At 48.0% G+C, this 15,399-nt stretch overlaps 1 protein-coding gene across 8 annotated transcripts in view; it reads left to right on the forward strand.

The window, feature by feature from the left end:
• Positions 1–15,399, forward strand: part of RNF130 (ring finger protein 130) — an 839,118-nt gene that overhangs the window by 108,306 nt on the left and 715,413 nt on the right. The gene's annotated exons all lie outside the window — the stretch shown is intronic.

Here is a 15,399-nt window from a genome sequence, read left to right on the forward strand (position 1 = left end):
AACGCTGAACGGGTGCTCCGCTCTCTGTACCAATCTGTGTCCTTCTGGAATACGCTCCCTCTTTCCCTCATGGGGCGGCTAGTGGTTGCTAAAATGGTGATGTTGCCTCAAATATTATACGTCCTCCAAAATACACTATGCCCGATCCCCCCGCGAATATTTCGTACGCTAAATACGCTGCTCACATCTTTACTCTGGGCAGGCGGACGCAGTAGGGTCGCCCTACATACTGTGGTCCGGAGCTGGGAGGAGGGAGGCCTAGAGGCACCGAGGTTTGACCTCTATTATTACGCAGCACAGTTACTGCCAGCCGCGAGGTGGTTCGCGGGCACGGACAACTGGGAGCTGCGGCTCCTGGCGGGCAGGGCGGATGAGACCGCATTACAGGTGGCTTCGATGAAGGGACAGGGGGCAGACGAGGCCCTGCCCTATGTAGTGCGCCATGCTGCAGGGGTCTGGCAGCGGTTTGTCGAGAAGATCTTGCGGCGGGCCCCCTTTCATAGGGAGCTGCCGGTGTGGATTTTGGCCCCAGTGCAGCTAATGGAGGAGAATATGTCCTTCCGGGAATGGCGGGATGGCGGTTGTGAGACTCTGGCAGACCTTTACCCAGACGACTCCTTCGTGTCCATTGAGGGAGCTACGGAAGCCTTTGACCTGACCAGGGGACAGTACCTGCACTACAGGGGACTCCAGGAGATGGCTAGGGCGACCTGGTCCCAGTTCCGTTGACTCACACCCTCAACATCCTCCTTTCCTGCGGTAGGGGGAGGCGGCTGATCACCTTATTGTACTCAGCCATGCGCCGGGATTCGGCCCCGCCGGTCGCGCCGTCCTGGGCGGCCTGGGACGCGGACCTGGGGATGGCTCTGGAGTCGGGTCAGCGCAAACGTATTGGGCTCCTGACTCGGAAAATGTCGTGCAATGCACGGTTCAAATTGATCCACTTTAATTTTGTGCATCGCACTTACATGGCCCCGGTCTCCCTGAACCGTATCTCTGCAGATAGGCGGGACGACTGCCCTAGGTGTGGGGCGGAGAGAGCCGGATTCTTAAATTTGGCTTGGGAGTGCCCGCAGGTCGGTAGCTTCTGGAGGGAGGTGGTGGAGCACATTGGACGTTTTACAAGCCTCCGCATTGCCCTGACTCCGCTTCATTGTCTCTTGGCCTTGGTCCCCAAGCCCAAAAAGAGGAACTTGTCCTACAAGTTGCTGCAGTTGCTACTGGTGTTGGCGCGGCGACGCGTGGCTATCACTTGGATGGGGCAGAGAGCACCCGAGTTCTCCCTATGGCTTAGAGACGTTCAGGAGTGGCCCTTGGCTGAGGAAACTCACATGCAGCGCACGCGCCGTGATGAGAGGCTTCAGGAGGACTTATTAGCATGGAGAAGGATGTGTGCTGAGGGGGTTGCCCAGGGATGACTCGGATGCCACCAGTGCCGAATTGTTTACCCCTGAGGAGTCTGGATCTGAGAGGTTGTGACGGGAACCGGGGTGGAGGGACCTGTCTGGGCATAGTGCCCTAATGGACGCACACTAATGTTCCGTATTGTATAACTCTGTGATTTGTCTTGATACCCAGAGATTTGCTAATGACTGTGATATATGTGCCCTAATGGACCATAAGGAGGTAACCTACCTATATACATGTATTTTATTGACGATGCCATGTATTGGGGGGGGGGGGGTTGCTCTGTTGCTATTTGTTACACTGTGTTTTCTTCCTTTTCTTGTGAAACTACCTGTAAAGGCGAATGAGAGACTGGATCAACGGAAGACGTGGGAGGGGGAATAAACAGAAAACAGCGGATACTAGCTATACACTTGTACTTTCTGTGGACGATTGCGTTTATCCTTGTGGCACTTTTCAACCTTGCGCCGCCTGGCCTTCGGGCTGTAGGCTAAATGGCTGTGTACTATTCTATGTGATCATTTTGGCTACTTTCCTCTAACAGTTCCTATGAGTCAATTTGCTTGAATACGTCCTCTATGTTTTCCGCAATAAACATATTTTTCAAAAAAAAAAGAAGGAAAGATCGATGGCCTAATCCTTTTCAGGCAACGCGGTGCTAATCTGGAACTCACTTAAAAACTGACCTCAAAGCTCTCCTCCTTCAAAGACACTTCCAAATTTAATTCACGCCCTCTCTATTATCTGAAGGAAGTCCTTCCATTATTGGAAATTCTGTTCTACATGACTATAGAAGTGCCTTCCTAATGTGTTCTTATGGTTTGAGTATCTGCCATTTATTGCAGTATTATACTTCGACTTGTACTGTGTACTCCTTTGTAACATGCACACGTCACTTTCCCTCGTGTAATGTATCGTTTGCTACCTCTTGCATTCTATTTTGTTTGCCTTTGATACATGCACACGTGCCACCATTGCCTCATATGACGTAATATTTGTTCTTGTGTTCTGAGTATCTGCCATTTAGTGCAGTATTATACCTCTACTTGTACGCTTTTGTAACATACACACGTCACTTTTTTTTCCCCTCTTGTAACATATCGTTTGCTACCTCTTTAATTTTGTTTGCTCTTGAAACATGCACAATTGTCACTATTGCCTTATGTAACATAACGTTTGCTTTTGTAACATGCTGACTTGTAATTGTTCCTCATATATCACTACTGTTCCTATTGTAAAGCACTCTGACACCTTCGGGTAAAGTCTGTGCTATATAAAAACGCATTAAATGATCGGGTCTGTAGTCATTCCTTTTTAGGTCTCATGCCTGCGATTGCAGTCGCAAAGCGAGCCTATTGCAATCGTTTGAGCTTTCAAGGACTAGCAGGACTTGGCGACAAGAGACTTGCACGCAGCCTGCCGGAATCGTGAACATGCGCTCCGATTCCAGACAGACAGACAGACAGACAGACAGACAGACAGACAGACAGACAGACAGACAGACAGACAGACAGACAGACAGACAGACAGACAGACAGACAGACAGACAGACAGACAGACAGACAGACACACACACACTCACTCACTCACTCACTCACTCACTCACTCACTCACTCACTCACTCACTCACTCACTCACTCACTCACTCACTCACTCACTCACTCACTCACTCACTCACTCACTCACTCACTCACTCACTCACTCACTCACTCACTCACTCACTCACTCACTCACTCACTCACTCACTCCGCCATCTGAACCCTTTTAATGTGCAGATGGGTGAGGCGGCTGGGACCATATATCATCACACAAAGAAGAGGCCATAATGGAGGGTCTGGGGGCAGCAGATGGGGCCCTGGGGTCACATAGACTGTGACGTCTGAATGGATCACCTCTTATAGACGGGGGGGGTGTCTTACATTACGAATTTCCTAGCAAGCAGGGGTTAGACGGTTTAAATAAACAATACAGAAAGGTTATATACACCTGGTATGCAACAGACACGCAATTAATCAAAAGGAACATTGACGCCTTTTAAAAATTGGAATTTGCGTGAATAATAACCCATGTTCACAAAAATAAACACCTTGTTAAAACCATTCTGGAATAGATTACTATACAATTATCATTACATTTTTAGGTCTCGGCTAGAAACGCGCGAAGCGCGTTCTCGCCAGAGAACTATAGTCGGCGTCTCAGCCGTTTCAGAACGACGAAGGAAGACCAGACCTGGCCGCGCGCAGCGTTTCCCCATAGGATAACGTTGTGCGCGCGGCCAGGTCTTGTCTCCATGGCATGGCAGACCGGATCGCGACGCGCGCCTCTCTGGAATGCAGGGGGAGTCTGCATACCAGCAGGCAGCGCTGATGAACAGGCTTTTATCCATTTCACGGTGAAGCAAGAGCCAAATGCAGCACAGGCACGCAGTCCGTCTGGTCAGACAGGTAAGGTCCAAACTCGTGGGGCATGCCGCATCATTTGAAGCTGCAAAGAATCGGCACAATACAACACTAAAAGTTTACACTTTCTCTTTAATTACGTGATTGAAAGTTTGCAATAGTAGTTGTTACAGATGCGCCTCAGTTCACAAGCGCATTAACAGTTCATTAAAGCACGGATGGGGGTGGTGGCACTTTAAAGTGCTGGACCCGTCTGCAGGCAGCTCAGACAGTGAGACATCGCTTTTCACTCCAGTCTTTAATAAAGTGAGTGAAAGGTCACAAGCCTGGTACATATAAAATGCACCTGCGTGCACACATGCATGCGTGCTTTCACCGTTTATAAAGTGTTCTGTCGGGGGATGCTACACAAGGGTGGGGTGATGTGGGGCACTTCAAAGCGCTGGACTCCGGCTTCAGTCATTGTAGACAGCGGGTGACAGCTCACGCTTTTCTCTTTGGTGAAATGAGTGAACGGTGACAATATACCATGATCCTGTGCACAGAGTGAATGTTTCTAGAGTCTTCGACTGCAGCAGGACATAGGGCCCGGAAGGGGTTTTTTTAGGCGCTGTGCACTGGCTGCAGCGAGCTGGGATGGGGTGGGGTGTGGGCAGTTTTAACTTTGTCTACACAGCTTGTTTTAATTGATGCTTTCTGCCGCCGCATACTGTGCCATCTCAGCCCACAGTAGGGGGCGAGTGCCCTGTTTTCTTTAATAAACACACCACCCGCCCAATTTTTTTTAAATCTCTCATGCCTGGCTGCCCTTCCCATCTTTAGCAATTACGAGTTTTATGAACTGTTTGCACCTTTTGGTATGTACTGGTGATCTTTCAGGGGAATTTTATGAGGCTCTTTACACAATGAGTGTTACAGATTGGACGGCTCTCGGAGAATAAAAGCCTGAGTCAGCCATGCAAGGTCTGCACTTGTGAATCCAGGCTGTTGAGGGTGTTCACAGCCGTTGCTTTTTTTTGGGGGGATCCATTTCACGGCGATGCAACTAAATAAAACAACCGCTGACGTCTTGTTTAATTTCCGTTGATTTTCGACAGTGACCTAAAGACCGTGGCACTTCATGGTAGTTTTGTTGCATTGCCACCAGCAAAGGCTGGGACCGCCCGCGTGTACCTCAATTATGCAAGCCCATACTCCTGGCCGTGGCAGGGTGTTACCCATCTACGTTGCGTCCACTTTCAAATGATGGTATTGGTCTGGTAGGAGGTAACCTCCCTCTTGCTCCTGTCATTATGTTCGTCATGCTTATTGCGCCCACTTTCCGGCCCACCCGGGCATATCTTTGCCTCTCGCAGGTACACCCCTGTCTTTATACTCCAGTATAATCCGCGCTCCTGGCTCTGATAACACAGCACCTCCCTCTTGAGAGACGCAGCCTCACCTAGGGCCCACGTCAGCATTCTGAGACATCGGAAGAGAACACACAGTGCCATTTAAAAAACCCAGCTGTACACACTTCCTTCTTTACTGAGACAGGTGTGTATACATCAACTGAAATTAAATACAAACGTTAAACTGTTACCTCTTTAAACACCGAGACGAGTTTAGAAAACGCAACAATATCATGATACTTTGAAAGGAATGTCGTACTGTACGTGGACACCTCTCTCTCCACATACAGAGTTTGCCTCTTTCCTGAGTAATACTCCAACTTCTCCCCCAGGTAACTGTAGGTCTCGCCCGGGTATACCTCTAACTTCTTATCTACCTACTGAAATATAATCTTACCTTAGTTCTCAGATTTACTGTCAAGTTGGACCTTTCTCTAGGGGTATACTACCCCCCCCCCCCACACACAAATACACAGACTCACAACTGTCCCAAAGGCTCAGCAGTGCCCACACAACAGCTGCAAGCTCAGTTTGGGTACGCCCAAAAAGAGTCACCTCCGTCTCACCAGCACCTCACCCGAATATGCACACCTGTCACCTCCAGGTATACCCCTGCCTCTAAGAACACACCACCGCCCGATACAGGCACAAATCTGCCGCTCATGTGAAGGACTCAATGCCGTCACCCCCCCCGCAGTATGCTTATCCCAGCAATTGCTCGCACAGTATCCTACTGCGCCCTCGCTGCCCCCCTAGCTATTGGCATTGTAAACGACAATGCCCTTTATTTATGTTTTAAAAACAAAAACATACATAAAAATAATGTCATGAGCAATGCCAATAGCTCTAACTTTAACAATGCCGAGACCATTGAATTGTAAATGCTTGTTATTATTTGTCGTTTTTCCACATAATGCCTTCAACAGATGATCTGGAAAACAAAAGAAACGCTGAATAATCCTTAATATTCGCCGCCCCCGTGTGCTTCCAGGAGCCCAAGGTCACACATGCCTTGCGTGATATGCCCAGGGCCTGTGAGGTCAGAGGCTACTTATTTTTTGCCCCCCTCTAATACATTCTGCTTTTTGATGTCCTCGGGGCAGGAAGCAGGCAGGACACCCCCCCACGGCGGGCCAGCAGTACATTTTCACCCCGAAGAGGCCAATTACCATCGCCCCCCACCCCTAGACAACCATTTAAGGAGCAGCTAAAGCGCTAAACTTGATCCAATTCACTCCCCCCCACTCCAGAGGCCTTGGTGGAAGCGGGCGGGGAGTGCGCCTTTCATGGCCCCCACCTTTGAAATAGGAGCGGGGCTTCCCTCAACCGTCTCCATAAGAATGTGCTGTTTATGAGGGGGTGCAGCAGGGGGCGCAGTGTCAGGGCATGACTCCCTTGACCCAAGAAGGCATGAGGGCCCTCTCAAAGCGTCTTTACAGATTTGTGCTGCTCAGTGGCAAGATTGTAAAGCAGCACAGTGGGTTGTGCGCCTCTGCCCCCCACTAGTGTGTACCCTGCCTTTCCGCCTCCTGGGAGTGGCAGACGAGATTGGGGCGCATTACTAAGTGGCGACCAGGTTATTTCAGGGTCATTGTGCTAGAGTGTTACTCCTAACACTAACATAGCACCTCCTGGTTATTTTTTGGGGCAGTTTTTATATACCGCGAAATTGACCCGAAGGTATTGGAGCTGTTTGCATGAGCACCAGTTAAGTTATTTATGGATACATTCGTTATTTGGTAGGCAAAGGGAGATTTAGTGATTTGCCCAGAATTACAGTATGTTGAGCCGAGGCTCGAACCTAGTTCTCCTATTCCAAAGTCGGCAACTCAGACCAGTTGGCCACATCCTTCAGGTGTTCATCGCTGACAAATACAAAGACATTTTAACCTTCCCCAAGAACATAAACATAGGAGCGTTCCCTAATAGCCTACACGTAATTATGGATTTGATTTATTGTTTTCCAGCTGTACACCCGTTTTTAAGTGGTGGCACTTTAAGAAACCTAAATTAAACCAAAAGACAAAAAAGAATGTTACATAAATTAAATTACTAACGTTCTATGGATCATTCTCCTTGTTTCACATGGCATTCTGACGTATGTAGATGGATATTAGTAGAGTGTCCTCTGCAGTGATGTATGGTTAACTTTCTAGACACTGGTTTTAAAACCTGCAAGAAAATCTCAGTATTTCATCCTTCTGAGATAAATAGAAAACGTATAGTCTGAGTTGATTAATAGATCCATTGATTTGCAGTAAAGCATTATATTAAAAAATACTTTTTTTGTAAATGAAGAAGCACGTTTCCAGTTATACTTCTGGGCATGTTGACTGACTATTCCGTGCCTCGTGGAATGCCGGGGGAGTCAGCAGAGGGGCGCGCGGCGCTGATAGAGGCATGCTTTTTTTTTCTTTTCGTCCCGTCTGAGCGTCGAGTTTGTGTGGTGCAGGTGAAGTCGGGGACGTATGAGCTGTGTGAATAATAACTGTCAGCCCCGTGCCTAAGGTGCATCATCAGAGCTGTGTGAATAATAACAGCTGTGAGCCCCGTGCTGAGGTGCATCATCAGAGCTGTGTGAATAATAACAGCTGTGAGCCCCGTGCCTGAGGAGCATCATCAGAGCTGTGTGAATACTAACTGCTGGCAGCCCCGTGCTGAGGTGCATCATCAGAGCTGTGTGAATAATAACAGCTGTGAGCCCGTGGCTGGGGTGCATCATCAGAGCTGTGTGAATAATAACTGCGTCAGCCCCATGCTGAGGTGCATCATCAGAGCTGTGTGAATAATAACAGCTGTGAGCCCGTGGCTGGGGTGCATCATCAGAGCTGTGTGAATAATAACTGCGTCAGCCCCATGCTGAGGTGCATCATCAGAGCTGTGTGAATAATAACTGCGTCAGCCCCGTGCGTGAGGTGCATCATCAGAGCTGTGTTAATAATAACAGCTGTGAGCCCGTGCCTGAGGTGCATCATCAGAGCTGTGTGAATAATAACTGCGTCAGCCCCGTGCGTGAGGTGCATCATCAAAGCCGTGTGAATAATAACAGCTGTGAGCAACAGCATACTCTTGCACACACTCTCACTGCTCACCAATTCAAAGTTTGCTAAAAAATGTATGCAACGCATTGTCATACACAATGCCAATAACTCAAACTTTAATGCTGCGAGACCTATTGCATTGTAAATGCTTGTTAATCATTTTCTCTTAGGGACCACTGTTGTGGTTGTTCGAGCGCCATCTCAGTGCTGCGACAATTTTCGCCACTTGGCCTCCGAATCCTCAGGTCTTGGTGAATCATGCACGCTCTTATAGTTATACTTAACTAGTTACAGCATTTAACGTCCTGGTATTGCTCAACCATCAACCATTGCCATTTGTTGAAATGCTACATTATTTTCAATACATAGATACGTTCTATTAGCAACAACATAGCGCTTCAACAATAAAACTCAGTTTGAAAGACAGGAAGTGCCCAAGGCAGCGTCAGACAGTGGTAACCTCAATCCAGAACGTTCTGAAAGGGGTTCGTATACAAAGTTTTACAAACCAACAGAAAGATCATTAAACGGCTGTGAGGATTAAAAAAGTGTGCGCTAGAGGGTTTTAGTGCTTAATTTCTGCATGCTTTTAGAGCCATGTGCCGAAGGAGCGTTGCAAAACCCTCTTCCTCGAGGAAGGTTGGTTCTGTTTTAATCTACAAGTCCTTAAATCTTCCAGTCTGGCAAGTTCTGGTTTCCGCTCTTGATGCAACATGTTTGGGACCCTGACCCCTTTCACAATGTTTCCTTCTCGCTTGATGACTTCTGAACAGGGGCCAGTGAAGCACGGTGCAGCCTAGCTGTGTTTTAACCTGTCTCTTCGCCGTGACTGCCACTCGTTACATAAGCCTCATGTCCTCTCGTAAAACAGCCCATTTTGATGTATCAATTATTAGTTTGGTTGTGTATTTTCTAATCATATACGTGGGGGTAACAGATAGTGTGTCAGGTGTTTGTCTAGTACATGCAGGCCCCTGCGATTGAGGGGCGGGGGTGGGAGCACCCAACACTTGGAGATTCCCCCAATGAGTCTTAAGGCCAACGAATATCTGTGAGGTGCTGGAGACCCTTCTGCTTGGGTGTTCAGAGCCGGCCCTGAGATAGCGCCCTGGACAGAGGGAAATTTGGTGCCGATGCTAAAAAAAAACATGCGAGGCAGCAGGGGGTCCCTTTGGCGGTCACAGGTCAGCCCCTGGCTGAGCAGGGACTGCCCCTGAACACAAACATCCCCAGACCTCCCTTAGCGCTCCCAAAGCACCGATAGTTTAGCTGTCTTATGCTGAGGATGGTTTTGTTGATGTGTGTCAGCAGGGGTGAGACGGTGAGGGAGGGAAATGGAGAGGGGGTTAATGCAGTGTTAAAACATTGTCCACAGTATGATAGTGTAGGATTAAAGCCACATACTGGCAAATGAGACAGAAACGAGCTCTCAGCGACACTGACAAGGCTGGAGCAAGACGACAGAAGTGCCGCTGTTGGCATTACTTTAATCCGCACAGCAGCACCATGCGCCCCTCAGAATATTGGCGCCCGGGGCCTGTGCCCAGCTCGCCCATGCTAAAGGCTGGCCCAGCTGTGGTGCATCAGTTACAACTGCACCATAGAGTACCCTCTGTTGAATAACTGGGAATGAGCGGGGAGCAGTGTGCAATAGATAGAGGAAACTTGTGCATTCAACCCAACAATGTTGTATGAACCCCCTCACCGGTAGTTTAACATCACTCCCAGAACCCTTGCCTTGTGGAAGAGGTGTGGCGCAGCGGCCAGGGCGACTGACACTGGACACTGGGGATCACGGTTCGATCCCCGGCTCCGGCGGCAGGGGTCTCTGCCCAGCACCATGTGACTCTGGGCAATAGCTCGCTTAATCTTCCCAACAGCCCTCATCGCCTTGACACCTACGGGTAATTATTTGCGCTTTACAAATATAGACATTTAATCGAGCCGACGCATATTTTCGTGTACATGCTTTTCTTTAGTTTTATTGTGCACAAAGTGAAGGCCATCAATCTGCTGTCAGGCAGAATTGTTGCTTCTCATCCAGTGACAAAGCATGTTCGATGCCGTAGCAGGGAATCACATGGGATGCCTGAAGCGAGGTGACATCCACTTGTAAAGTCAAAGCCTAGGTGTAATCCTGGCATGTGTACTGTTATGTTATATGGTTGCTTGTAACGCGCACTGTTAGTCAAGACTGTCCTGGCGCGAGAGAGGATTCAGAAGTCAGCTAGAATAAAAGCAGATGGTCTACAAGGTTTGCCTAAATAGGTACGTTTTTAGGTGTTTTTTGAAATATGTAAGGTTTGTCGTGTGTCGGGGAGATTGTTCCACAGCTGAGCTGCTCTGACCACGAAGGATTTTCCCCCTAGTCGAACTCTCTTGAATCTGGGGGTAAACAAATGTCTCAGGGTGGCAGATCGCAGTTGACGCGGAGGATGGTAGAAAGCAAATCTGTCCCTTAAGTAGGACGGACATGGGCCATGTAAGGCTTTAAAAGCCAGTGTCAGGATCTTAAAGCGAACTCTGAGAGTTACAGGAAGCCAATGTAACTCTGAGAGCTGCTTGCGTACACTGATACTCCTGGGAATGTTAAACAGGAGCCTTACTGTCGCGTTCTGGACCACTTGCAATTTGTGAAGCAAAAAGTCAGGTGCGCCTAATAGAGGGCTTTGGCGTAATCTAGACGCGAGAGAATAAGTGCTCTGGCCACTGTTTCTTTTGCCTCTTGGGGGAGAAGGGGAAAAAACTTCCGGAGAGTGGTTAGGGTCCCATAGCAGGTTCCCGCCAATCGCGTGATTTGATCTTGGAAGCATAAGTCCGCTCCGAACCAGATCCCTAAGTCCTTTGCGACCCCGCATTTCCCAGTGGGGCAAGGCAGTCCCCTGGGCCAAATGGATTCCTTAAAGGCCGCTGGAAAGTGGCCGTACAGAAGAATCTCTGACTTGTCCTCGTTATATTTGAGACAGGCCCGGGCAAGCCAGGCAAACACTGAGGACAAGCACTGCTGGACTCCTTCTGTACAGAGGTTGTTCTTGTCCCAAGTGAAGAGAAGTTGGGTGTCGTCGACGTAAGCCATTATTTTCGCACCCAAGCTCTCAGCAAGGTAGACAAGGGGGGTCAGATAAACATTAAAAAGTAGGGGACTCAAAGTCGACCCTTGTGGAACTCCTGTATCTATCCTGCTGTTCGAAGAATGGTAGGGGGGAGCCAAATTTGTTGGAACCGGTCTGTGAGAAAGGATTTAACCCAGTTGAGGGCCGCGCCCGTGATGCCAATGTCCTCCAGCCTAGAGAGAAGCTGAACGTGGGGAACCGTGTCAAACGCAGCAGAGAGGTCCAATAAGATTAGAGCTGCTCTGCCACCCCCGTCCAGACATTCCCTAATGGCCTCAGTGACTTCCACGAGCGCGGTCTCAGTGCTGAATGAGGAGCGGAACCCGGATTGGGCAGGATATAAAGCCCCCGTAGATTCCACAAACTTTTCCAGCTGTCGAAAAGCAGCCTTTTCACAGACCTTGGCTAGGGCCGGTAGATGGGAGATGGGCCTACAGTTGGAAGTAATCAGTGGAACGCATTGTGTGATCTTGTGCCAATCCCTCGATCTCTGCTCTCAGAGGCAATAGCACTTACAACTATGCAAAACAGTGTAAAAGGAAACCATTGGTCTTCATTGCAAGGGTTAGTGCCTTCAGGCATCAGTCGTCATTAGGACAGGGGCTAAGGGAAGGGTGAGTACAAGCAGTAACAAGGTGCCAGCTGACACCCATGTGGAAGATGCTCAGGGCACAGGTAACCACAGGGTGGCCTCTGTAGTTCAAGGAGTGCACTGAGTTCTGACATACCCTGACAACCGAAGTGGGCAGTGACTAGCACTGGGAGGACTTTTACAGCCCCCGGAGAGACTGGCACAGGGTGGCCAACTTTTCCCAACACTGCCAGTCACCACCTCCTCCCCCACTGCTCCCACCTGCACGTTGCCGGTCTCTCCGTGAGCCACTGAGCCCCTAGCCGCCAGCACTCTCAGGACGTCTAAGTTCTGTCTGTTACTGCCTCTCCAGTTCAGGGGCGCGATCCAGGGAAACCAGTGCAGAAATCGAGGGCGCAAGTGAATCATCCCCAACCCAGCGCACGCAGCATAATAGCATCATGGTGCTAGTCAATAACTCTTGTCCGAGAAGCCGATTGGAGAGCGCGCATGTGAATTAAGCTCTGTTTTTCCCAACAACTCAGCGTTGGAATTCGAAGCACCCAGGCAATGTGATAGCACTGCCTGCATAGTACTTATGTGTGGCATGCGTAAGAGACAAGTTACAGTAGAAACAAGGAGAAGGGAATCTGCAGCGCCAAGTGGGTGCAGGGGGAGAAAAGTGACTGATAAGCAGGGGGAGGTAGCTGCAGCCCTAGGAGAGGGAGCGAGCAGTAGTACCAAGGGAGCCGTTAATGGCAGGTGAGTAGCACCTGCGAAGAGCAGAGGAAGTGTGGCGGTCGTGAATCGGGTGCTGCGCTGTGTGAAGAGCTGTTCTGAATAAAAAATTTAGTTTGTGAGCAGAAAGTAAAAGTAGAAAAAAGTGGAAGCTGACAAGTCCTGGTGTGATACTTTGGGGGAGTGAACCACTAGCAAAAAGGTTGGGCCAGGAAGACAAATTACCCACTGGCAAGCAAGGAATTTTCCAAGACAACTGTTTAGACCAATAACAAGCGAAGGAAGGAGGCAAACCCCACAAAGCACATACAAAATTCAGATTTTCCACAGTCCGGTGGGTAGAAAATCATGATTTTATTAAAGACACGGAAGCTGATATTATGCATATTTCTTTAATTGGCAGCTCGCAACAGCAAACATTGTAAAGAATTTAGAACTAAAGTATAACATTCCAATGTTAATAAAATACTGGGAGAGGCAGCCATATTCCTTCTTAAAACTGCAAAGTCCAAAAGTTTAATCCATGTCAAATTGTAAAACAGCAAAGAACTTGAAAGAAACCAAAAGTTGACTCCATTGTAGATTACTTCTTGTTGTCACCACCTGAAAAAGTCAAAAAACAATATTAAAGGGTAGGAAAATAACAGGGAGGGATAACATCAGCCTCCGTGTCTTTAATAAAATCATGATTTTCTACCCACCGGACTGTGGAAAATCTGAATTTTATGGCAAGGCACGGAGGCCAATATTATGCATGTTCAAAGCCTGGCCATAATATTCGATACTGGACAGTCCACTGGTTTAAAATAGAATTTTTTAAACAGAGAATCAGAAGACTAATCAGCTGCAGATAAGATGGCTGATAGACCACCTCCCAGAAAGAAGGCTCTAGAAGCCATAGCCCCTCTAGCAGAATGAGCACCAAACTTAGTTAAATCAATCCCCGCTCTAGACATGACCTCTCTGATCCAACGAGCCAAGGTAGGAGGGGAGACTGCCTTATGAGGGTGACTGAATGAAATAATCAGTTGTGATTCAGTCATTCCTTAAACGTTCAGTTATTCTTTCATACTCACGTTTGCATCTCACCACACACAACTTTATACAATCATCAAAATTAGGGTAGAAGATCGTCCTAGACATAGTTTTGATTCTCCTAGATATAGTGAAACAAACACCTTCAGGAACAAATCTGCGTCCTGAAATCTCCAAAACTTTCACATCTGAAACTCTCCGGAAGGAGATCAAGCATAACAACATAACTAATTTGAAAGATAGATCCCTCAGACCTAAAAATTAATTTTCATTCCAAGTCAAAAATTCTTTCAAAACAAAATCCACATCCCAAAGGGAAGAATATTTGGCTTCAGGAGGAGCTTTAATTCTCACACTCCTCAAAAGCCTTCTTACCACATCATGCTGTCCAACAGGGACACTATCTACTAAATCATGACCTGAAGAAATAGCTGATCTAGCAAAATTAACAGTACTATAAGATTTACCACCAAGGAAAACTTCAGAAAGATAGTTAACAATCTCAACTAAGGGAGCTGATATGGGATCCAGATTCCTCGAAGTACTCCAACAAATCCACTTTCCCCAGGCCAGCCTGTAGGCCTTTGAGGTCCCTAGTGCCCATGAGTCCTTAATGAGTTTTGAAGCTTCCGAAGATAAGCCTGACATTTACCAGGATCCCCGGAATCAACTAAGCCATTAGTTTTAATTGACCCTGAAGGACCATCTCGTGAAAATCTCCTGAAGTTTTGTTAGCAAGTCTGGCACATCCGGCAGAAGTACTGGATCGGCAATCAACCTCTCCATAAGATCTGGATACCAAACTTGAGAGGGCCAGAAGTGGGCAGTTCAAACTATTTCTGGCTTGTCTAATTTGACCTTCAAGAGGGCCCTCTGAATCGGAGCAAAGGGGGGAAACGCATAACAACGAGACTCCACCCAAGTTTGCATTAATGCATCCACTGCCTCTGCAGTTGGGTCTGGTCTCCAACGGAAGAATCTGCGTACCTGTGTATTTGTATGGTTGGCAAAGAGATCCAGCACAAAGGGGCCCCATTTCTTGTTCAAGGAAAGAAACAGTTGTCTGTTGATTCTCCTATCGCTGAAATCCTTCAGCTGACGAGAGTTCTAATCCGCGATGGAGTTGTTCCCCCCGGTAATACTATGCCAGAAGCATAATATTTCTTCTCAGATAAAAATTCCCAAATTCTCTCGCCAGGCCCGCTAGGGCCTTCGAGCGAGGACCCTCTAGTTTTTTCACATATTTGACGGCCGAGATGTTGTCCATTTTCAGGAGTACACAACATTTGACTCAGTCTTTTGCGAAACTCTTCACCACAAACGAACCTGCCAACAACTCCAGGTAGTTGATGTGCATTTCTCTCTCCTGAATCGTCCATCTTCCTCCAGTAGTCAAGGAGCCACATCTGGCACCACAACCTTGAAGGCTGGAGTCTGATTCTATAATCATGTCTGGGTGTAGTGTAGTTCCTATTTTCCCAATAGGCTCTGCGCATTGGAATAACATAAACAGCAGTGTAGACGTAGGACCGAGGTCATCTAGGTCTCTACTGACTATGTTAAACTTAATTTAGGTTTGCGCCAGCTAGCTCAGAGGTCACTGGAAACTTTCTTGAATGAATAGGGTGGGATAAGCTCCCCTGGCTCAGACAAGAAGGGATTCAGTTTGAGTCGTGTGAAAACAATAGACCGCTATTTCACTCA

This window comes from Lissotriton vulgaris, chromosome 7, assembly GCF_964263255.1.
Source record: "Lissotriton vulgaris chromosome 7, aLisVul1.2, whole genome shotgun sequence".
Taxonomy (NCBI): Eukaryota; Metazoa; Chordata; class Amphibia; order Caudata; family Salamandridae; genus Lissotriton; species Lissotriton vulgaris.